Below are 24,624 nucleotides of genomic sequence, written 5' to 3'. Positions count from 1 at the left end.
AATTTGTGGAAGTATACACATTAAAGGGTGACTTTTATTACATGTTAATTACATCGCAATTAAAACGTTAAGTATAAAACCATATATATTTTTCTCTCACACACACACACACACACACACACATACACACACACTGTATTTTATTTTTACAAGAGATAAATAAACTGACACCAAGCATTGTAAATGGATGACCAAAACATAAGCAACAACGATTGCAATTACCAAACACGAAACACACTCATACTATGTCATAATATTGACATTCAGTCCAGTAATCCTCCACTGTAACAGCACCTTTACTTTGCAGTGAAAATTGATTTGTATATTTTTTGCCTCTGAGTCCTTCTGGGATTTTTTTTTTATTCAAACAAAGTCACAAAAATTGTAATCATCCTCATCAGTTCACTCAGTCCCATGTTATTAGTTTTTTTTATCTTGATCTTTTGTTAGCACTTTTATGAATTCATCAGTTTTCCATTAGAGTTCTGAAAATGCTTATTCATTCAATTCAGCAGTATAGTCAGTTACCAGAAACCTGTACTTGTCAGAGTCTTCTCCATGAATTCCTTGAAGATGAAACCCTTATTTATTTATTTATTTATATATTTTTTGCTGTGTTGGGTCTTCGTTTCTGTGCAAGGGCTTTCTCTAGTTGCGGCAAACGTGGGCCACTCTTCGTCGCGGTGCGCAGGCCTCTCACTATCGCGGCCTCTCTTGTTTGCGGAGCACAGGCTCCAGACGCGCAGGCTCAGTAGCTGTGGCTCACGGGCCTAGTCGCTCCACGGCATGTGGGATCCTCCCAGACCAGGGCTCGAACCCGTGTCCCCTGCATTGGCAGGCAGATTCTCAACCACTGCGCCACCAGGGAAGCCCCGAAACCCTTTTATAGGAACATTTTTGCAAAAGCATCAAAGTACACCCAGAACTGTCTGTAAATGACAAAAGACTTAAAAATGACCACGGTTAAAGATTTGATGAAAGTTCATAATAATGCAATTGACAAGGAAATTTAGTTAATTCTGAGATATACATTTTAAAATAACTAGAATTATGACTTATAACATTATACCAGAACATACAAGATTTTTAGAAATTTCATGTACTGTCTGAAACATTTATATTAACATATTTCCATACAAATAACCCAAAGAAAGTTTAGTATTAGTTGTTTTGTTTGTTTGTTTTTTTATACTGCAGGTTCTTACTAGTCATCAATTTTATACACATCAGTGTATACATGTCAATCCCAATCGCCCAATTCAGCACACCACCATCCCCACCCCACCGCGGTTTTCCCCCCTTGGTGTCCACACGTCTGTTCTCTACATCTGTGTCTCAACATCTGCCCTGCAAACCGGTTCATCTGTACCATTTTTCTAGGTTCCACATACATGCGTTAATATACAATATTTGTTTTTCTCTTTCTGACTTACTTCACTCTGTATGACAGTCTCTGGGTCCATCCACGTCTCAACAAATGACTCAATTTCATTCCTTTTTATGGCTGAGTAATATTCCATTGTATATATGTACCACAACTTCTTTATCCATTCGTCTGTCGATGGGCATTTAGGTTGCTTCCATGACCTGGCTATTGTAAATAGTGCTGAAATGAACATTGGGGTGCATGTGTCTTTGAATTATGGTTTTCTCTTGGTATATGCCCAGTAGTGGGATGGCTGGATCATATGGTAATTCTATTTTTAGTTTTTTAAGGAACCTCCATACTGTTCTCCATAGTGGCTGTATCAATTTACATTCCCACCAACACTGCAAGAGGGTTTCCTCTTCTCCACACTCTCTCCAGCGTTTGTTGTTTGTAGGTTTTCTGATGATGCCCATTCTAACTGGTGTGAGGTGATACCTCATTATAGTTTTGATTTGCATTTCTCTGATAATTAGTGATGTTGAGCAGCTTTTCATGTGCTTCTTGGCCATCTGTATGTCTTCTTTGGAGAAATGTCTGTTTAGGTCTTCTGCCCATTTTTGGATTGGGTTGTAAAACCATATTTTTAATGTTACTAGATTGACTATGGATGCTAATGAGAACTCAGTGGTATGGGGAGAGGGGAAATGTGGTGAAAAAAACTGGGAAGAGAGGAAGTGAAAGGAAAGAATGTGGGTGACAGTAGAAAGGGGAGTGTTTGGGGAAGTGAGAACTGGAGTCCATGACGGCCCTCATCCCAGGCCACAGAAAGATGTCCACGCCTTCTGCTCTAAAGGCTTTTCACATAAATCTCTCTCCATTCAGAAAGTTCTGATCTCAGGTTGCTACTTCCATAACTGAAATCTTACTGCCAAAATCAGTCCTGAGAAAGGTATTAATTTTAGTTTCTCCTGCTTCATCATAATATTTATCTCATTGAGGGTTAAATGAGATATTTGTTACATTTGCACAATGGCTGGCACTGAATAAGTTTCGATAGTTAACTGTCATGAAGTGATGAGGTCAACTTTTATTTAATAGATGAGAAATCAGAGGTTTAAAATGGTTATGTTTTATAGATTATAACTGAAGAGGTATGTTAAACTTGGCCTCCTGACCCAACTCCCATGCTCTTTCCTACTAAGTTATATTCACCTTGGAGTCAGGTAGCTTTCTGATCTTCCCAAAGGCTGAAAACAAACACTGATGTGCAGAAGTTAAATGTTTGCAGGATTTTCCATGAAAACCATCTTCACAGTTCAGGTATATTATCTGGTTTTCATTTTTTTCCGTTTTCCATTTCAGAGGACTTTAAATGTGTGCAGTAGTATTAGATGATGTCTGGGTTATTTAAGTCCTTGGGAGAAATAGGTTGCAAGAGAGTGGGGGAAGTATGCTTAAATTAAGTGTAAAAATATTCTCACACAGTGCCATTAGCCTTGCAGGGCCCGTCAACCTCCAGTTCACTCTTGCCTCGTGTCAGATGTGTTGGAAGGCTTTGACAAACAGTTGATATGCCAGAGACAGCTAAAAGCCTCAGAGAGGTGCATAGAGACGTAAATCTATCATCTAAATAAATTCCACTAGTGGCAGGTGTCTCAGAACTCTAACTCACCGTGATGTGGGCACATGGGTTTTGTTAACCAGAAACAGCATTTTAACACTGACAGCTTCTAAAAAAGACAGCTCTAGATAGGAATTTACTATCTGCAGAACTGCAAACTAATCTTGCCTTCAAATGAAAAGATTGCAGTGCAGCTCACTTTATAAGAGCGGAGAAAGATGTCATTGTTGCGTTTATTTCCTAACATCTGAATCTTTTAATGCATAAGCAATTTTTATATCCACTCTTCTTGAAACTTGACCAGAATGAAAACTTTGGTTAGGGAAAGTTATGTACAATTAAGGTTTGACCACTTTATTTTTACACTTGTGAGCAAGTCTTGGAAAAGTCCGCAGTAATTTTTTTTGAGGTTTATTGGTTTTTAAAAATGCTTTTATACATTTCTTTTTATCTCTATTTTCTTTTTCTTTTTTCTTTTTTATGGAAAGGCATTTTATTTTAAATACAGCAGTGTGTACATGTCAATCCCACACTCCCAGTCTATCCCTACCCACCACCCACCCTCCACCACCCTTTCCTCCTGGTAACCATAAGTTTGTTCTCTAAGTCTGTGAGTCTGTTTCTGTTTTGTAACTAAGTTCATTTGTATCATTTTTTTTAGGTTCCACATATAAGCGATTATAACCTTTATATTATAAAACAATTCTGGTTCTTTTGAAGCATGCCAGGCACTGTATTAAACTCCATATTAACAATTCACCTGTCCACCCTTTGTAGTTTTATTTATTTGAGAATAACCTTAAAAGGCCAGATCATTGTAGTTAGTAGTTTTGCCGAGACTTCTGTGGCTGTTGTCTAAGGCATTAGTGAGTAAGCCTAGCTGACCATCTAGTGTCGACATGTAGACACAACCTTGTCGCCTTGTATGTCAGAACACATGTTATGTTCTCCATGGAGACGTATGTGCTCTATTGCTTCTCATGAATTTGGGAGTTTACAGAGGTCTTAGAACCTCTGACAAAATCTTCTACCATATATGGTGAATGGGTGATTTGCGTCCTTGAGAATGATGGTCTCCTTCATTTTTATATATGAGGTGGTCAACAGAATCCCCCCTTTCTTGAGCAAAGGAAGGGATATGAAACAATTCGCTCCTCAAGCACCCTGGAGGAAAGCACCCCAGCTGTGATGGGTGAGCGTGCTATGGACTGAGCAGATGGTCAGCCAAAGAGCTCTACATTCAGGTGCCTTGTCAGTGTCCCCCAAAATAGATCCCAGAGCTTAGCTCTTTGCACGTAGGAAGTTAGTTGTAATTCTTTCTGTGTATGCTGAATTCTTTAATACTTTAGTAAAAGATTCAGCTGACCTGTTCAGTTGGTTTGACCTGACTTATCGGGATGGATAAGCTAGCTGCTGGAGAAATTAAAGAGATAACCTTTCTCTTAGATATTTTATTTAGTCTTTTTGAAAATTTTTTATTTGGGGGATAAATTAACTCTTGGGGGCAGTGATTTGTCTTGTTAGTATTCTTAAAATAAGTCAACCCTCACTTGTCCCCACTCACGGAAATGTGCAGTCAGCAACACAGCCTGTGGGATGGAACTGACATCTACCATGTGTGTGCCCCGCGCTGGGTGCCGTGCCGCTGCCATCATGTGCCTCGCCCTTGTGGTCCTCAACAGTTCTGAATGTGTTTAGGATTTCAGTTCCCTCTTTGCCATGCCTGTTGTGGGCACCCTACTGAAATGCAAAGCAGTAAAAACAGCAACGACAAAAGCCCAGAGTTCTTGCTTTCGTAACATTTTATGCTAAGCATTATTCCAGCCCATTTTTACTGGAAATGCAGATGGTTTTAAGGAAATTGAGATATATGACTATTCATTTAAGATATACATGTGGGAAGTGGTTGAGCTGGGATTAAATTGATCTGTATCACACTAAAGCCCTTGCTGTTTGCCCTAAAATTCATTAATGTCTGGCATATTAGACTTTCGAAACTTAGCATATACTGAATTTTTTAGGGTAGGCTAGGAATCTAGACACAGAACTACACCAGCAATAATAATGAAGGCTCACTGTGAAAACTGCAGTTCAGTAGGAAGGAGGCAGTTGTGTGGGCACCCCACCCCCAAAATCTTGTTTAAGTTGGTTCTCATTCTAGATGGGGATAGTCAGCATCATCTCCAGGATGGGGACACAACAGCCTGAGCTCCTGCTGGAGTCTAATATCCATGGATTTTTTCCTCAGATAAAATGTCACCTGTCATTTTCCCCTGGAACTTTGGGACTTTGTGTTCAGTTATTTTAAGATTTGTTTGTTGCCCTAATGTGTGGTTAAAGCTACTTCTTTTTATTTCATTCATTCATTCATTTATTTATTTTTGGCTGCGTTGGGTCTTCATCGCTTCGCGCAGCCTTTCTCTAGGTGTGGTGAGCGGGGGCTACTCTTTGTTGCGGTGCGCGGGCTTCTCATTGCGGTGGCTTCTCTTGTTGCGGAGCACGGGCTCTAGGCGCACGGGCTTCAGTAGTTGTGGCACGTGGGCTTCAGTAGTTGTGGCTTGCAGGCTCTAGAGTGCAGGCTCAGTAGTTGTGGCACACGGGCTTAGTTGCTCTGCGGCATGTGGGATCTTCCCTGACCAGGGCTTGAACCCGTGTCCCCTGCATTGGCAGGCGGATTCTTAACCACTGTGCCACCAGGGAAGTCCCAAGCTACTTCTTTGGACTGGTGTACTTTCCCTATCCTGGAATTTCTCTTTTCTTTTGTAATTGAGCCTAACATATATCCTATTATAGCCTGACAAATTGTGATTGGAATCAAAATCTTTCCAAGGTGCATTGAGTTAATGGTTTTGGTACATCCTGGGGTCAACTCTCGTAGCATGGAGGCATTTTAATGGGACTCTCAGAAGTCGAGCAGTTAATCCTGCCGCACAGCACAGGCCAGAGGCTTGTTTCCTGGGGAATCCACTTTGTATCTCTCAGCCTGACCCCTGCCTTCTGGCAGTACATCAAAGCAGCTGAACATTTTGAGTTTTGGTGCAACTATCACTCATTCATCAAAGTTCTGTCTGGGTGATATATGTTTTTGAAAACAGATGTGGAAACTGAGGTGACAGACATTGAGAATGGACCTGTTGTTGAGGCTCATATTGTCACACATGCTGTAGGAAGACAGGTTGTTAGCATTCAGAGTGGAACACCTACAATCTGGTGAATTCAACATGTTGGTTGCATAGCTCAGCTCTTGGATTAGTCTTTGTGGTTTGATTTGCATTGCTTTGGAGGTAATTAAAAGCTGTCCTCACCCCCACCCCCTGTGCGTGCACTAAAAAATAGTAAACGTGAAACAGGGTAGCTTACTGTATTTTAGTGTTAGCAAGATATACCAATGTTCTTGTGTTGAATATTCTTTTTCATTTTGGCTGCTCTGTGCCAGGCATTATCTAGGTGATCCTACAATAACTCTTTGAGGTTGATATCATTGTTTCCATTTTATATTTGATAAAACCGAGGCTAAGAGGAGTTTGGTTATTTGAGTGTGTTCAGCCACTCAGCTTAATCCCAACCACTGTGCTGCCTGTACTGCTTCTGGAATGTGATGTGGTGCAAAAGTACCAAATGGAGAAAACGATGCTCTGTGACTCACAGGAACACCTTTAAACGGCATCACGACTCCTGAGTCTCTCATCGCTGTGCCCTGGACCCCAGCTGTATGAGAAGTCAGCTCATCAAGGCAACACAGTGTGTGGTCCACAGTTTCAGCCAGACCAGTCACTCTAGGGAGAAAAGCATCTGTACTCAGTGTTCATTTCTGTATCTTGGTCAAATGTCATCCTGAGCCATGGCAGCACGTAGGCACGTTCTCACCTTGGGTTTCTCAGGTTCCAAGTAGATACTTGGGCTCAGGGACATCTGAGTATGTTTAGTACAGTTAAAGGAAGAAAAAAGTTCTTCAACAGGCCTGTTTAATCCATGTCACTAATAATTTTTTCATAACCATGCTTTGATGAGGAAGAAATTTAAGAGAAATTATGCATACAGAATGTTTCCCAATTATTATTTTTTTTAATGAACAGGGAAATGACTTGAATGCCATATTGTGGTTGCCTGTGGATGGCAGGATATTGGGTGATTAAAAATAATTTTATACATACTATTGTGTACTTTGGAGCTTTTCTGCAAGAAGCTTTGTATTGCTTGTAAAAAATCAAAGGAAAAAAAGTACAATATAAAATTAGGGAAAATGTTATTTGAACACCTTGGTCTTTTATATGGATTTTGTCTAGTGACCCCAGTAGGAGGGGTATGGGACCAGCTTACGGCAGAGAGCGTGTTCATTGGTTTCCTCCCTTTGTCTTCAACACAGACACCCTGAGTCATCTTCCCTCCCTCCCTCCCTCCCTCCCTCTCTCTCTCTCTCTCTCTCTCTCTCTCTCTTTCAATTCTGGACACATTTTTTTCTTAGTAATGTTCAGAATTCCATATTCATTTTCTCCTTAATGGTTCAATATGGAAGGTTCTCTTCTGATGTCTTTGGTAGTAATTTTCAGGGAATCCTTGTTTTGCTTGCTAACTAAGACCAATATCTGTATTTTAAATTATTTTCATCTGTCATTTTAAAAGTATGTAGCTTAAGTTAAGTCGAATATAAATTGCCTTCACCCTTTTCTAGACGTTCCATATGCAAAAAATAAATTTAAAATGTACTGAAATTTCTTTTATTACTTACTATGTTCTTAGTATCCTGAGGTCAATGTATTCTTGTCTGTCAAACCTAATTTCTATGTGTGTTGGTGGTCCCCAAACCACTCCCAGGTTCGGTGATTCACGAGGAAAACTCACAGCACTCAGCATACAGTTGTTCTTACAGCTGTGATTACACCAAGTAAACTCAGCAAAGGGAAAAAAAGGCACATGGGGCGGAGACTGGAGGAAACCAGCTGCAAGCTTCCAGAGTTCTCACCCAGGGAGGCACACAGTGCTCCTTAATTCCCCCTGGAATGAGTTATGACAATACGTGTAGAATGTTGCCAACCAGAGAGGCTCGGTAGAGAGTCGGTGCCCAGAGTTTTTACTCGAAACTGATCACATAGGCACCCTCTGTCTAGCACGTATCACAATTCCAGAATCCCAGAAGGGAAGCAATTGTTCAGCATAAACCATATTGTTTGTACTGTGCAGTCTAGGCACCGTGAGCCATTCTTTTCAGGAGATGGAGGGAATTCTCCCGAAATTCAAGTTCCCAGACACCTTCCAGGGGCCAACCTTGTCAGCAGGACTCTCAAAGGATAGCAGTCACAGGCCTGTTATGTTAGTTCCTTTCTGCACAACATGCAGTAGAAAGCTAGAATATCCATTTATACCAAAGGCAAAAATAAGTTTGCTGGAGCAAAGAATATGTGCATTAACCTCTTTAAGAGTGACTTTGGACATCTTCCCTCTAGCTCACTTTTCACCTCTGTAAAATGCGCGAGTACTTTGCACTTTAGAATTCTGTGATCCTCTATGTTTTCTAATACTTTATACATCAGTGATTCTCAGACTGGGGTCCATGTACCCTAGGGTTATGTGAGCACTGTCTCAGAGGTACAATGCAGTGATAGTTCTGTGAGGATGAACTTCCAGATCCTGGACTTTTGTACATGCTGTTTCCTCATATTGGTGTGAAGGAGAGAGAACCTTGGAAGGAGCTTCTGGTTCTCCTTTCTCACCACCCCTTTTGCTTTACAGAATAAATGAATTGCTCTCAGATAGGTAAACAAAGGGGCCGATTCTGAGGGCAAGTGTTCAGAGACCAAAGCAAAGACAGATTAGGTAATAAATACTGAAGAGAATAGCACATTATTTCGCTTAGGCCATAAATTTATTGCAAAGGTTGTGACGTTATCTACTAGCTGCTCACTGAAATCCATGGCCTTCTCTTCCTTGGGCCACAGCTAGTCCACGTCACAGCCTCCCTTGCAGGAAGGAGCTCAGCCAAAGGTATGGGAGGAAAATGATGGGTGACTCCCAGGCTTGGCTTCTAAATACCCCCATCTGTCCTCCTCCTTACTGTTTTCTGGAAAGGAGTTGACCCAGAGGGAGACCCCGGAACCCAAACGTTGAGATGGCAGCGCTTTTGTCCCTAAATGACTGTGGAGGAATGTTAGCCCAGTGAACTGTTTTCCAGCCCAATGCTGTTATGTGAGCCAGAAACAAATTCCTGTTACGTTTAAGTCATTATATCGTTGGACCTATATTTTACCCTAATACACTCAAGATTGCCTCTTAGAATTAGAATTCAGAAATGAGGTGCTTGATATGGGGATGCATATTAATACGTTTATTTTATTTTAAAAAATGAATTCAGTCTTTTTCTGATAGAAACTAAATCTGTTTTGGCAGATTGGTTTGATAACGAGGACCACCTTTGTCTGTCAGGTTATATATATGGCTGACATTTCACATAAATGTGGCTTCATTTGCAGTCCCAAAGTTTGACAAATATACTTAAAGCACGCATATAATTATATCCTGGAATTCTATGCTGGAAAAGGGTTTCCTTTACTTTTTTTTTTCCAATCTTAAAATTAAAAATAAAATTTATAAGGGTTAACTTTAACATATGCAAAGAAAGGTACAGTTTTCCAAAACTCTTTTGGGGGAATTGTAAGCAAAAACAATTGAAGACTGCTGGTACATAGAAGAGGACTGTTAGCAAGTAGTTTAAATGAGTCTTGATTGATCTGATTAAGTAACAGACAGTTAGTTATTCACTTGTGTAAATGAGCTAAACCTAAAGCAAACAACAGAGACTAATGCTGCAGCTTGAACAACTTGTACTCTTGCAAGTCTTCCAAATTACCCTCTTAAAATATTTGTATAGATCTCATCAGGCAGGTGAATGGAAAGGTTGAGTAAGTGAGCTTCCTGTAAGAAAAGTGTATGCATAGGGGGATTACTTCACTTACTGTGCCAGTAAACCTGAAATTTTATTGTTCCCTCTCCTTTCCTGAATCTCTTTTATGTACTGAGGAGACACATAGGTATGGGATGAACCTCGGGACCTGGGCCAAGTGTTTGTAGGAAAGAAATTGAAGAATAACTAGGTGACTAAAGTGCTAAGGGAAGGACTTAGTCTAACAGAATGCAATTTCCTAAATTTATGATTTGGCAAGCTTGGCACCTGTAGGGTTTTAAATAACTTCGGGGAAACATTCCTACTTGTGCCCCATACAGCATGTCAAACTCACTGCAAGCAAGGAACAGCAGAGTGCAGCCTGAGCATTTGTCCTCCTGGTGGATCAGCTGTAAAGGATCAGAGGCACTCATCACATCTCACAGGAGGCACTACCCCGTTGACTAAAAGTGCTCCAGGAGTGTGTCTCTGGCATCCATCCACTCTGAAAATGCTGGCAGTCATAAATGCCAGAGTCACACCTGGCATTGCTGTTGAAAAACACTGAACACCCCATGGGTCCACAGCCTGAAGGGGTTAGGGGGAAATCTGGGAAGTAGAATAACTGCTCTGCATGAGGAAGTATGAAGACAGACCTCTTCGAGTTGATGGAAGGTATCCTCTGTGTTTCCAGCATCTGCAAAACAAGTATCTAAAACCCTGGAGAGGAGTTCAGAGGGGCAAACAGTGGAAGATAGGCCAGGGGCTAGTAAGGAATGGCATGTGTTACCTCAGAAACTCAAGGGAACGGGGTGAACATCCCCTGTTTCTCGCACTTCTTTAGAAACTGCGTGAGAGCAAGAACCCAGAGAGCTAATTGCTGGCTAAAGGGGCTTTGTGGGAGGTATTTGGGGGACGATGTTTAAACGTTGGGTGCCTTCCACTTGGCCTGGCCTACTGCCCTGTGAATGGCATCAAGGTGGCTCTGGGGATGGAGTCATCACAGTTACACTCCTGAGACCTCCTTCTGGAGACTCTGTGATTCCTCCAGGGCCGACACCACCATGATCTTCAGCTTTGTATCATCAGAGCCTCATGTGGGGCCAGAGTCTATACCCAGAAAACGTTTAAACGATGAATGAATGGACCAGTTATAAGGTTTCCCTCCAACCTTGCCCACTAAAATGGCACAAAGGGAGGGACTCAGACCAACATTCCATTAGGACTGGTGTGTGCTCACCTGAGTTTCATTTCAGCCTCCCTAGCAGGTGAGATTCAGGAGGAGTCAGGAGGAGAACCCAGTCAGGCATTGTCACTGACACCGTGATCAAGATAGACACTGGAGGCATCCCATTTAGAGCGACTCCGCACACCCACACTGAGTCTTCCAGAGCCTTGCACTTGAGTCCTCTCTGAGGGTGATGATGGAAAGGATAGTACTTGTTGTGTAGCCATTCGCAGAGACAGAGCTCTGACTGCTTCCTGCCTGTGGGACCGAGTGGGCCTCCATAGGGCTTCGGGCAGTCCTTTTCCTGAAAAAGTTGGCCCCGCTACTGCAGGCAGCCTTGTCTGCTGACTTGACACTTCATCTTGAGACTGCTGGGTTGTCACGCTTGGCTCTGGAACTCACACTGCTTTAAAGCTGCTTCCTTGAGGGCAGGAAGATCTACAGGGGATAAAAAATGAAATGGGCAATTTTGCCAAGGATTTGCAGTAGCAAAACAGAGAGCTGACAATAGGAACATTCATTCTATTCAACAGAATGAGTGATCATGTTGTGTGCAATAAAAGGAAAGTGTCAGAGTTAGGAGAAATGATAAAATAGAGCACCAACCATTAAGTGTTCCTTCCTTATTTAATATTTATATTCCTAGCCATTGTTAGGGTTCCATCTCAAGCAGGGATGAGACCTGACTGAAGTTCCCTATTGTCTGTTTTCCTGAAGAAGTGCTGCACAGTATTTAATAATTTATCAAATAAGTAGGGTTCTCTCAGTTCAGCAGTCAGTATGTACTCGACAGTTCAGGAACATTTCCCCCCGTTCCGAGTTGGTATTTTGTACATATGTTTGTATGTGTGTATTTTATATAAAACACACACATATAAAATATATTTAGTGGGCTTCCCTGGTGGCGCAGTGGTTGAGAGTCCGCCTGCCGATGCAGGGGACACAGGTTCGTGCCCCGGTCCGGGAAGATCCCACATGCCACGGAGCGGCTGGGCCTGTGAGCCATGGCTGCTGAGCCCGCGCGTCCGGAGCCTGTGCTCTGCAACGGAAGAGGCCACAACAGCGAGAGGCCTGCGTACCGCAAAAAAAAAAAAAAAAAAAAAAAAAAAAAAAATATATATATATATATATATATATATACATATACATATATATATATTTAGTATGTGTGGATGTATGCATTTGCGTATGTCAGGGGAGAGAGGAGTTGATGTTTACTCTGGCTCTGTCTTAACTTTAGCTCAAGATCATCAGAAAGCCTAGATGAGCCTTTCTATGCAAAGGGCAGAACATCAGGAGGGATCTTGTCCTGGTTCTGCTGTTGGCTACGAAACCTTAGGCAGGGAATTTAATCTCCAGGTGTCTAATATTTGCTACCTGTAAAATGAGATAATCATACCTAACATCCAGAGACATAACGAATCATGAGTTACTGCATGTAAAGTGCCTGAGGCAAATGGAAGTTAACGTTCTTTGTGAGACAGGGCGGTAGCATTTAAACAGTAAAACTGTGGGACAGTTTGTGTTCCTTCTACATCATCCCTTCTCTCAAAAGAAAGATAGGGAGTTCTCTCCACCGTACCTCTATGAGAATTTGGGTCCAGATCCTTAAGAGGATTTTTGTTTAGGAGAGGATTGAAAGAGTAAAAGCATTATATGAAGAGAAGACTAAAAAGCTACGAAGAATTGTAGAAAGGATTCAACTGGTAGCGCATGGTGTGCAGGGGCAGAGAGCTACTCAGATTATCACCTTTAGATCCCTGCCATCAAGTGCCTAGAGGAGACAAGACTCTGAGGGACCAAGTATGTGCTGCCATAGAACATTTTAGTGAAGATAAGGAGTTGAATGGAGGTGGTTGGTTGCTTCTCATGCCCTGGGGAACTTAGGGAAAGAAAATAAGGAGCCTGGGGCTTTTAATTTAATGTAAGTGGTAATGACCTGTGCTGCTGCTGGCTGAAGCTCTAGGAGCCTCTGCGTGGTGTCACCATCTCTCCGTTCCCGTCTGTGAAAACGGCGAGGTTCAGATAGGGGCGCTGCCCTGGCCCGGGGCCCAGATTAAAGACCTGCAGCAGAGTCACAGCCAGCATTCAACATGAGCAAGAAACAAACATTTCATGAGGCTCTGGAGATTGTTGCTGCTGGAGCATGAAAGATGACTAATATAAAGTCTGTTAACATATTCTTTTGGAAAATGCTCATCTAGTGTCCGATATCAGGGCCCACTATGCTCATAGCTTGTTCTTTAAAAATCTTTCCAAGCACTAAGTTCTCATGCAGGTCTCCATTGACCCTTTATGAAGCAACTACCATAAATGTTACCCAGGGCCACGACTCTTCCACTTATGAGCTGTGTGATCTTGGTGAAGTTCCTGAACTGCTCTGTGCCTCTGTTTCTACATCTATAAAATAGAAATATTACTATTGCCTATCTCATGGAGTTCAGAGGAATAAATTAAGTAAATAACGAATAGTATATGTATTACCCTCAAAGCAGTATCCAACATGTAGTAAATATTTATTAAATTTATTTATAAATATTTAATGAGTGTTTACCTTCTTCCGGGTCCTGAGCCGTTACTTGTAAGGGCTTATAAGGATGAACCAGAACATATTGGTTCCAATGTTCTTGGAGCTCTTAGGTCTAGGAAGAGAGATCTATTTAAAAATGACTGTTTATGAAAAGGAATTGTCCCATGACAATGTCCATCAGGGAGACTAACCTAATTTGGAGCGTCAAGAGTGGATGACCCTGAAGGAATGGCATTTAAGAACTAAAACGTGAGAGAGGTGCAGCCAAGATGAAGGTAGGGATGGTGGGGGGAAGTTATGCAAGTTAAGGGAGTGGTATATTCAAGGTCCTTGAGGCTGGAAGAAACGAGGTGCGTCAGAGAAGAGAAAGGAACCAGTGGGGCAGGAGCAGTGGAGGACAGCTCTGAGCCGCGTGGCAGAGGAGAGAGGGATGCCTTTGGGGGCGTCTCAGCCCTGGGTGTGTGATTGTGGGCAAGCTCATCTGCTTCAGGCCTCAGTTTCCTTATTTCTAAGGTAAACGGTCCTTTCAGTTCTAAAATTCTTATTCTGGGATTTTTCTCACCTTTTCCTGGTTCCAAAAGAGCCAGTGAGGCTGTGCTGAAAGTTGTTTCTAATCAAGTCTAGTTGTATAGGGTGAACTATGGGGAACAACCAGAAAGGGGGGAGGGTAGGCTCTTTCTGGTCTGATGCTTAACCTGACTTTTATGTTGTAAAATGCAGAGTCCTGACGGCTGACCCTCCAGCAGCTTTGGGTCCTTGGTTGGCAGGTGCCTCTAGCCCCTGCTAGAGGCAGAAAGGCAGGAGTCACGCTTATGCTCCCGCTTCCTCCTCTGCTCGTAGGAGTGTGGGCTTAAAAATTTTTTTTCTGTTGCGTTTTTCTTCTCAGGCTGCATGGTGAGATAATTTTAGCATTTATAGAAAATGGTGCTCCCCGCTGGGCTTATACATTAACCCCTCCTAAAGTGAATGGAGCACGCAGTGGAGGAACTTCGTTTTTTCCTCTTTTTCTTTTATTACTTTTCATTTAAAAAAGTTATTCACATTTAGTACATTTGAACCCAAGAGCAAGCAGAAAAGTTTTAAAAATTGGTAGATATTTCTGTATCTTAAAACTCCACTGGCCTAATTGTGAATTTCTGAGTTAGGCCACACAAGATTTTTCGTTGTGTGTCCTCTGACCTACATTGATTGCTGCAACACCAGCATCAGAATAGTTATTATTCTGTTGAGTAAATATGCCTCTGTCACAGATGGGAACAATTTTAGCCACAGTCTGTGCTGTGTGTCTCAGTGGAAACTTTATAGAAAAGTGAGGCTGGGGGAGATGGGAAAGTTGGGAGAATACACTTTGGAAGAGGCTGCTCTGAGAAGGATGCCCACCCTGCTTCTCAGCTCCAGTCCCTCCCTGAGCCAGCTGCCACTCTGCCCTTGGGAAGTAAATGTTGCACTGGGCACTGCCCTCTTCAGCCCTTGCTCCTGATCGAGGTGCTGTCAGAGTGCTCTTCACTTTTGATAACTGTAGCTGCTACCAGAAGACCCCTGGGATCATGAACTACAGGATCAACTGGCAGGCACTTTTGAACTGATGCCCACGTTCCCGCATATCCTTCCTAAGAGCATGTACAAGGATAATCCACACTTTTCCCTGAAGTCGATCTGCTCAAGAACACACCGGCTGTCTACAGGTCTACAGAGTCTCCTGTCCTCCTCCCCTTCACAGCCCATCTCCCACTTGGCTCGTGTCTGTCTCTGATCTTACTGTGGTGCCCTGCTTGTGTCAGAAGACCTCTGGCACGTTAAACAGAGGAATGATGCAAAACGCTGGTCTTAGTAAAGTTGAAAAAGGGAATGAATGTAATGACTGGGTAGCAAGTACTTATTTGCAACTCAGGTGGCTCCTTTTCGTTCCTTTTGGCAAAACTGAAGGACTACCCAAAGGAAGTCCGCTGATAGATAGCGATGGATGGTAGTTGAGAAAGTTCAAAAGAACTGAGAAACATTGCTGCAACAGAGCTCCTCCAATCCTACCCGCTTATTAATGTGAATTATTTTTTAAGGAAAAATATAATTAAAATGACACTGGAACTATATCACTAGCAGTGTGTGACATTATCTGTATTTATACAAGCTACTTTAGAAAAATCTTTGTCGGCCGCCCGCCCTCGCCGTGAGGAGGAGGTGGGAGGAGGAAGCGGCTGGGGAGATCAGCCGCGAGCTGGAGCGCGGAGCCTGAGTGAGGGAGCAGAGCCGCCAGCGTGCCCGCTGCCGCCGCCTCCCCTCCAGAAAGAACAGCAGGAAGCAGTTGAACATATTGATGAAGTACAAAATGAAATAGACAGACTTAACGAACAAGCCAGTGAGGAGATTCTGAAAGTAGAACAGAAATATAACAAACTCCGCCAACCAATTTTTTAAAAGAGGTCGGAATTGATCGCCCAAATCCCAAATTTTGGGGGAGCAACGTTTGCTAACCATCCACAAGTGTCTGCACTGCTTGGGGAGGAGGACAAAGAGGCGCTGCATTATTTGACAAGAGTCGAAGTGACAGAATTTGAAGATATTAAATCAGGTTACAGGATAGATTATTATTTTGATGAAAACCCTTACTTCGAAAATAAAGTTCTCTCCAAAGAATTTCGTCTGAATGAGAGTGGTGATCCATCTTCAAAGTCCACTGAAATCAAATGGAAATCCGGAAAGGATTTGACAAAACGTTCAAGTCAAACGCAGAATAAAGCCAGCAGGAAGAGACAGCATGAGGACCCAGAAAGCTTCTTCACCTGGTTTACCGATCATTCTGATGCAGGTGCAGATGAGTTAGGAGAGGTCATCAAAGATGATATTTGGCCAAATCCATTACAGTACTACTTGGTCCCGGACATGGATGATGAGGAAGGGGAAGGAGAAGATGATGATGATGATGAAGAGGAAGAAGGATTGGAAGATATTGATGAAGAAGGGGGTGAGGATGAAGGTGAAGAAGATGCAGATGATGATGAGGGGGAGGGAGGAGAGGAAGATGAGGAGAAGATGACTAATGGAACACTGATGGATTCCAACCTTCCTGTTTTAATTTTCTCCAGTCCCCGGGAGCAAGTTGCAGTCTTTTTTTTCTTTTTTTCCTCCTTCTCCTCTTGTGCTCAGTTGCCCTGTTTCTGAGGTCTCTTTTCTCCTTTATACCGTGGCTCACAACTTATTTTGGGGGGAAATACCTTGAGCAGAATTCAGTGGGAAAAGAATCTCTACCACTTTCTGTTCCAAATTCATTTTTATCCCTTCCTGTCTCAACAAAAACTTTATGGAATCAACACCACCATACTCTGGGGGAAAAAAGAAAAACCTTCTGCTCCCTTACCTCTGCTGGAAGCTGAAGGGTACTAGGCCCCTGTGTAGTAGTGCATAGAATTCTAGCTTTTTTCCTCCTTTCTCTGTATATTGGGCTCAGAGATTACACTGTGTCTCTATGTGAATATGGACAGTTAGCATTTACCAACATGTATCTGTCTACTTTCTCTTGTTTAAAAAAAGAAAAAAAAACCTTAGGGCTTCCCTGGTGGTGCAGTGGTTGAGAATCTGCCTGCCAATGCAGGGGACACGGGTTCGAGCCCTGGTCTGGGAAAATCCCACATGCCACGGAGAAACTGGGCCCGTGAGCCATGGCCACTGGGCCTGCGCATCCAGAGCCTGTGCTCCACAACAAGAGAGGCCCGCGCACTGCGATGAAGAGTGGCCCCCGCTTGCCACACTAGAGAAAGCCCTAGCACAGAAACGAAGACCCAACACAGCCATAAATTAATTAATTAATTAATTAAAAAAAAAAAACTTTAAAAAATGGGGTTATAGAAGGTCAGCAAAGGGTGGGTTTGAGATGTTTGGGTGGGTTAAGTGGGCATTTTGACAACATGGCTTCTCCTTTGGCATGTTTAATTGTGATGTTTAATGGACATCCTTGCAGTTTAAGATGACACTTGTTTTTTTTGTTTGTTTGTTTTTTGTTTTTTGCGGTACGCGGGCCTCCCACTGTTGTGGCCTCTTCCGTTGCGGAGCACAGGCTCCGGACGTGCAGGCTCAGTGGCCATGACTCACGGGCCCAGCCGCTCCGCGGCATGTGGGATCTTCCCAGACCAGGGCATGAACCCGTGTCCCCTGCATCGGCAGGCGGACTCTCAACCACTGCGCCACCAGGGAAGCCCAAGGGAAAACAGTTTGACATGAGTTAACAACCAAAACAGGAAGAAAAAGAAAAATATTGGAGTTATTAAAATTTCAGATTATAAAAATTAAAGTGGGAAAAAGTTACTATTTTTCTTCAAAATAATGTTTCTAATTTAACATACTTTAAAGTGTTTTGTGGGTTGAATAATTTAAAAAATATCATGGCCTCTTCACAGGTTTATTATTTTTCATAGTCACCGGAATTCATCATATATTCCTCTGTAGCACATTTAAAGGAAAAATCATATGCAGGGAATCATAGTGGCTCTTTAGGGCATTTTTTATCCTCTTTTTCATCTTCATCCTCTTTTTCATCAGGATCGAGTTCTTCCCAGTATTTACTGAGTGGTATATGTAGAGGAGGCAGAGTGAAAGAAGTGATAAGTTGGAAAGAGTTTTTACTGTTTCTGAGATAGTACAGACGGGTTCCTCTTGGATTTTCCGAATTTTTTTATACTTAATAATACATTTTAATGAGTCTTTGGGGGAAGTCATAACTTTGCTACATTGCTTATCTCTGCCGCCTGCTCACATGACACAATACTCTTGTGAGGTATAATATTAAAATCATCTCTGGCTAAAAGTGGATTTTGGCTTTTAGCCTAACACTGAGCAAATAACCTTTCCATTCCAAGTTAAATGTTCCCATAAGCTCCTTAAAACCAAGTTTTCCTTGTTTAAAAAAGTTACCTAATATAATTCCCAAAGGGTAGGGTATGGAAGCTATTTAAATGAGGCTTAAAAAAAAAAATCCTTCCCACGTTTTGCTGGCTTGGTCTTTCTTTTGCTAATATTTGATGGGTGTTTCTTTGCTAGGTTTGGAGTGAGAGGTCAGAATTCTCACAAGGGAGTTTGATGGTCCATCACATGGGTTCATTTCCTTAGCTCAAATTGTGGCTTAAAGCAGAATGCAGCTGCCTATTGCCAGTACGCCTTCACTGGGGAATCACTGCAGAAACTCTATCAGGCCCCATCTTTGTACTTGATTGTGACCCCATTATTGTCCAGAACTCTAAACCTCCAGCTCCCTCATAGCACAAGGCCAGGCTTTCTATGGTTTCCCCAGTAGGTCAGCCCCAAGGTAGATGAAAATTTGATAGATGTGCTTATAGTCTCTTTGGAGTTTTCTGTAGGAACTTGACAAGTAGATTCTTTCTACTAAATATTTTAACACACAGCCATTAAAATGACATTTACCTCTTCTAGGACCATTTTTGACAGTGGCATGTAGTAGTTTCATTTTATTTGAAAACATCATTTGGGGTTTTATAGAAAAAAATAAAATATTTATCTCCACAGCTTGTTATCAGCAGGGAGGATAGGCATTCTTGGATGGATGGATGGAAGGTTTATTGGTAGAAAGATTCAAGAAGCTATTTTGTGATAAAGGATTTCTTTGCATTTTTCCTCTAGTCAAGTAAATTGCTTGTGGGTTCTTGCTAGGAAAAAATAATCTCTCTGGTGCTGCTTTTAATTTGATCGGGTTTAAAATGTTTTCAGAAGGGTTAAGCTTCCCTTGTGTTAATGTCTGATGTGGTCAAGTGGAGGATGGCTTTGGAAAGGGCTTTTTTATGATGTTCTATTCAGCCTTGCCACAGGAGGTTCAGTACAGTGGACCAGTCAAAACAATAACACCATTTTCACTTGACTTTAAGATGTGTGGTGTGTCCCCTTTCCCCCGACAGATAGTTCCTAAGCATATTTTTCTTTGACTCATGTGGTAAGGGTTTATGTTTCCTATGTTATATCTCCAGTGTGCCCAGCTGTCACTTTCAAAAAATAGGCACACACCACAATATTAACCCACTGTCATGATTTCTCATATATGTCTGCTGATAACTACACTTCACTTGCAAGGGGAAGAATTAACTGTACATCTTGTTTTTGTCCATTAGGTAAAAGTTTGCAAGATAAACTATAATCCTGGCGGGGCATAGGAGCATTTTTATGAGCAGGTGGGCCAAGTTGTGAAAAGAATATCATAAAGCTTAAAACTTGGGGAAAAAACCAAAACCTCCTCTGCTTGGGGGCTCTGTTTTTAATCTGATCCTCTGCTGAGTTCATGAATATTTCAAGGGAACCTGAACAGGTTATTCTTTCTTCCCTGGGGGCTACTGGGTGGTTTTCAATGGAAACATGCAGTTTGTCACTTTCATAGGAATGGTTTTAACACTATATAAGTCCAAAGTGGAGGTCAGAATTCACTTAATAGGGAAACCCCATGTGACATTTTGCCAAACTTCACACAAGTCTAGTAATAGAATAGAATAAATTTTCCACCCCAGTAACATAGATGTTGTTGAGTTTGGTTTTTTTTTCCCTAAGAAGCTTAACATCATTAAAAAAAAAAAAAAGAGTTTTCCCTCTGGAAGAAAGCAGAAATACATGCTCCCTATACTTTAAGAAGGATCTGTGAATCCAGGTGTTTAGTTTCTTACATTTTGATGAATACTGGATAAATGTATGATTTCAGTGACCCTGCTTTAAAAAATAGTTAACTAAACACGGCTATTGCAGAAAAAATGAAAATACTCAAAAAATGAAAACCCTGAATCTAGTAAGAAGATTCTCCCCCCCACCCCACTTCTTAAAAGTAAATCTGAAAAAAACACACTGGTGATAAAGAATTAAGCTGTGGTCATCACACTTGCCATTGAAATGGGAAGCCAGAATTGAAGAATGAGTACACTGGCTCACAGCTGGGAAGACATCAGCAGGGGGAAGAAAGATCACGTGTTGCTGAGGGAGGCTGAACAGGGGAACTTGGTACAGACTAGTTTGAGAAGAGTTGTTGATGCTTGTCCTGCCACGGGGCTCAGCCACAGGCTCAGCAAATGGGGCTACGCTGTTCTGTGAAGATTTATTGAAAAATCACACCCTTTTTGTTCCTCAGTGGAATAATCCCCTTATAACTGGTGCAATCTGATTTTCTGCCTCATTTGTATCCTATGTTCAAGCTCGTTTTGCTGTGGGAACCGGAAAGGAACAGATACATTATCACATTCTACTGTTTCTTTTTCCTTTTTTTCCTCATCTTTTAAAGGGTACAGTAACAATGGCCATGTTTGCAAAGCCTTTTGTGTTTAGAGAGCACTTCTGTATCCACTACCCCCTTGATTCCCACGGTGATCCTATGAAGCGAAGCTGTAGAAACTGAGGCTCAGGTGCACATGGGAACTCACCCAAGTACCCTGCTCCCTAGTGGGGGACCTGGAGCTCAAACTGCAGTCTCTCTCAGTGCTTCTCCTCTGTCAGGGAACCGGATGGGTGTGAGTTAGCCTGAAATTTGCTCAGATACCGGCAAGCATTATGAGCCCCAAATCTTAACCTTTAGTACAAAAAAACCTAGAGGTCTTGAACTCTTCTGTTTCCTCATTTTGCATTCATTTGACCACAGTCATTTGAAGGGGTTTCCAAAGAATACTGTTTTTTCTTTATCGTTTACCATTGAAAAGTATCACGTTGGCCTCAAAACTGTAGCACTGAAATTTATATGTATACATACTTAGACAAAAGCAGCTTGTCTTTTACTCCCTGAAGCTTGATGGACCCCTGTTCCATGGATCAGCTGAGGGGCTGTCTCATCACACACAGGCATACACATAAGGGGAATAGGGGTGTGAACTTCAGGATGAACCGGATTATCCTCATCTTTTAAAAAAGTAATGTGAATGATAGAAGACGACCACACTTTAGTTTTACGATCGCCAGTGAGCCATAATAGAAGCAGTAAATGTCTCTTAGAGTTCTTTCACACATCTGCTTCGGTAATTCACTGTTCTGTTTGAACAGATCTCACAGAAATGGAATTTTTAAATATTGAGAAAATTCCATTGAGAAATAGAGGGAGAATGAAAAACTCACCATAAAAGCCATGGCAAGAATAAGCAAGATGTGGCCCACATCTGAAAAATGTTTACTTTTAATCTAAATGAAGTTTTCAGAGAAGTTAGTGTTCTCACCCTTTTGCTGAAGAGTCAGTTGCTGGGCCAGTCTAATACCTGTTTGACGTTGTTTAGCCAATTTTTCATGACAGAAACACATTGTAGGTAATGTGGATAAGGTATTGTTATTTTCATGAAGAAAATCTGCATGGTTAGAATTACTTGACTCCTCAATTGCTGTTATAAACCTTTTTATGACCTGTTCATGGCTAGTTGCAAAAACAGGGAAACTGAGGGTAGTGCACAGTGTCTTTGGTTCGTTGTGGAAGCAAATCTGCCAGTTCTGATTTTGAAATGTTAAGAAAGAAAAAAAAAAAGCTCTAAAGATACCATGGTTTTTATACTCTAACCTTTTTTGATTATTATTGTAAAAACAGTAAAACAACAACCTTAAAAAAGAGAAACCTAGGGTTCCAGTAATCTAATCATGATGTTTTCCATTTTTTTTTACATCTTTATTGGAGTATAATTGCTTTACAATGGTGTGTTAGTTTCTGCTTTATAACAAAGTGAATCGGTTATACAAATACATATGTTCCCATATCTCTTCCCTCTTGTGTCTCCCTCCCTCCCACCCCTCTAGGTGGCCACAAAGTACCGAGTTGATCTCCCTGTGCTATGCTGCTGCTTCCCACTAGCTATCTATTTTACGTTTGGTAGTGTATATATGTCCATGCCACTCTCTCACTTTGTCACAGCTTACCCGTCCCCCTCCCCATATCCTCAAGTCTGTTCTCTAGTAGGACTGTGTCTTTATTCCTGTCTTAACCCTAGGTTCTTCATGACATTTTTTTTCTTAAATTCCATATATATGTGTTAGCATACGGTATTTCTCCTTCTCTTTCTGACTTACTTCACTCTGTATGACAAACTCTAGGTCCATCCACCTCATTACAAATAGCTCAATTTTGTTTCCTTTTATGGCTTAGTAATATTCCATTGTATATATGTGCCACATCTTCTTTTTTGTTTTTGCGGTACGCTGGCCTCTCACTGTTGTGGCCTCTCCTGTTGTGGAGCACAGGCTCTGGACGCGCAGGCTCAGCGGCCATGGCTCACAGGCCCAGCCGCTCTGCGGCATGTGGGAGCTTCCCGGACTGGGGCACGAACCCACGTCCCCTGCATCGGCAGGCGGACTCTCAACCACTGCGCCACCAGGGAAGCCCAGTGTGCCACATATTCTTTATCCATTCATCCGATGATGGACACTTAGGTTGCTTCCATGTCCAGGCTAAGGTAAATAGAGCTGCAATGAACATTTTGGTACATGACTCTTTTTGAATTATGGTTTTCTCAGGGTATATGCCCAGTAGTGGGATTGCTCGGTCATATGGTAGTTCTATTTTTAGTTTTTTAAGGAACCTCCATACTCTTCTCCATAGTGGCTGTACCAATTTACATTCCCACCATCAGTGCAAGAGGGTTCCCTTTTCTCCACACCCTCTCCAACATTTATTGTTTGTAGATTTTTTGATGGTGGCCATTCTGACCGGTGTGAGTTGATATCTCATTGTAGTTTTGATTTGCATTTCTCTAATGATTAATGATGTTGAGCATTCTTTCATGTGTTTGTTGGCAGTCTGTATATCTTCTTTGGAGAAATGTCTATTTAGGTCTTCTGCACATTTTTGGATTGGGTTGTTTGCTTTTTTGTTATTGAGCTGCATGAGCTGCTTGTAAATTTTGGAGATTAATCCTTTGTCAGTTGCTTCATTTGCAAATATTTTCTCCCATTCTGAGGGTTGTCTTTTGGTCTTGTTTATGGTTTCCTTTGCTGTGCAAAAGCTTTGAAGTTTCATTAGGTCCCATTTGTTTATTTTTGTTTTTATTTCCATTTCTCTAGGAGATGGGTCAAAAAGAATCTTGCTGTGATTTATGTCATAGAGTGTTCTGCCTATGTTTTCCTCTAAGAGTTTGATAGTTTCTGGCCTTACATTTAGGTCTTTAATCCATTTTGAGCTTATCTTTGTGTATGGTGTTAGGGAGTGATCTAATCTCATACTTCTACATGTAGCTGTCCAGTTTTCCCAGCACCACTTATTGAAGAGGCTGTCCTTTCTCCACTGTACATTCCTGCCTCCTTTATCAAAGATAAGGTGACCATATGTGTGTGGGTTTATCTCTGGGCTTTCTATCCTGTTCCATTGATCTATCTTTCTATTTTTGTGCCAGTACCATACTGTCTTGATTACTGTAGCTTTGTAGTATAGTCTGAAGTCAGGGAGCCTGATTCCTCCAGCTCCATTTTTCGTTCTCAAGATTGCTTTGGCTGTTCGGGGTCTTTTGTGTTTCCATCCAAATTGTGAGACTTTTTGTTCTAGTTCTGTGAAAAATGCCAGTGGTAGTTTGATAGGGGTTGCATTGAATCTGTAGATTGCTTTGGGTAGTAGAGTCATTTTCACAATGTTGATTCTTCCAATTCAAGAACATGGTATATCTCTCCATCTATTTGTATCATCTTTAATTTCTTTCATCAGTGTCTTATAATTTTCTGCATCCAGGTCTTTTGTCTCCTTAGGTAGGTTTATTCCTAGATATTTTATTCTTTTTGTTGCAATGGTAAATGGGAGTGTTTTCTTGATTTCACTTTCAGATGTTTTATCATTAGTGTATAGGAATGCCAGAGATTTCTGTGCATTAATTTTGTATCCTGCTACTTTACCAAATTCATTGATTAGCTCTAGTAGTTGTCTGGTAGCATCTTTAGGATTCTCTATGTATAGTATCGTGTCATCTGCAAACAGTGACAGCTTTACTTCTTCTTTTCCAATTTGGAATCCTTTTATTTCCTTTTCTTCTCTGATTGCTGTGGCTAAAACTTCCAAAACTATGTTGAATAA

At 41.6% G+C, this 24,624-nt stretch overlaps 1 protein-coding gene and 1 pseudogene across 4 annotated transcripts in view; both read left to right on the top strand.

The window, feature by feature from the left end:
• KDM4C (lysine demethylase 4C) overlaps positions 1-24,624 on the top strand; it is a 400,106-nt gene that overhangs the window by 282,069 nt on the left and 93,413 nt on the right. The window lies entirely within an intron of this gene.
• Positions 13,895-17,134, top strand: LOC117312743 (protein SET-like; annotated as a pseudogene).

The sequence above is a fragment of the Tursiops truncatus genome, chromosome 6 (assembly GCF_011762595.2).
Source record: "Tursiops truncatus isolate mTurTru1 chromosome 6, mTurTru1.mat.Y, whole genome shotgun sequence".
NCBI classification, from domain to species: Eukaryota; Metazoa; Chordata; class Mammalia; order Artiodactyla; family Delphinidae; genus Tursiops; species Tursiops truncatus.
This window is presented reverse-complemented; position numbering and strand designations above follow the sequence as displayed.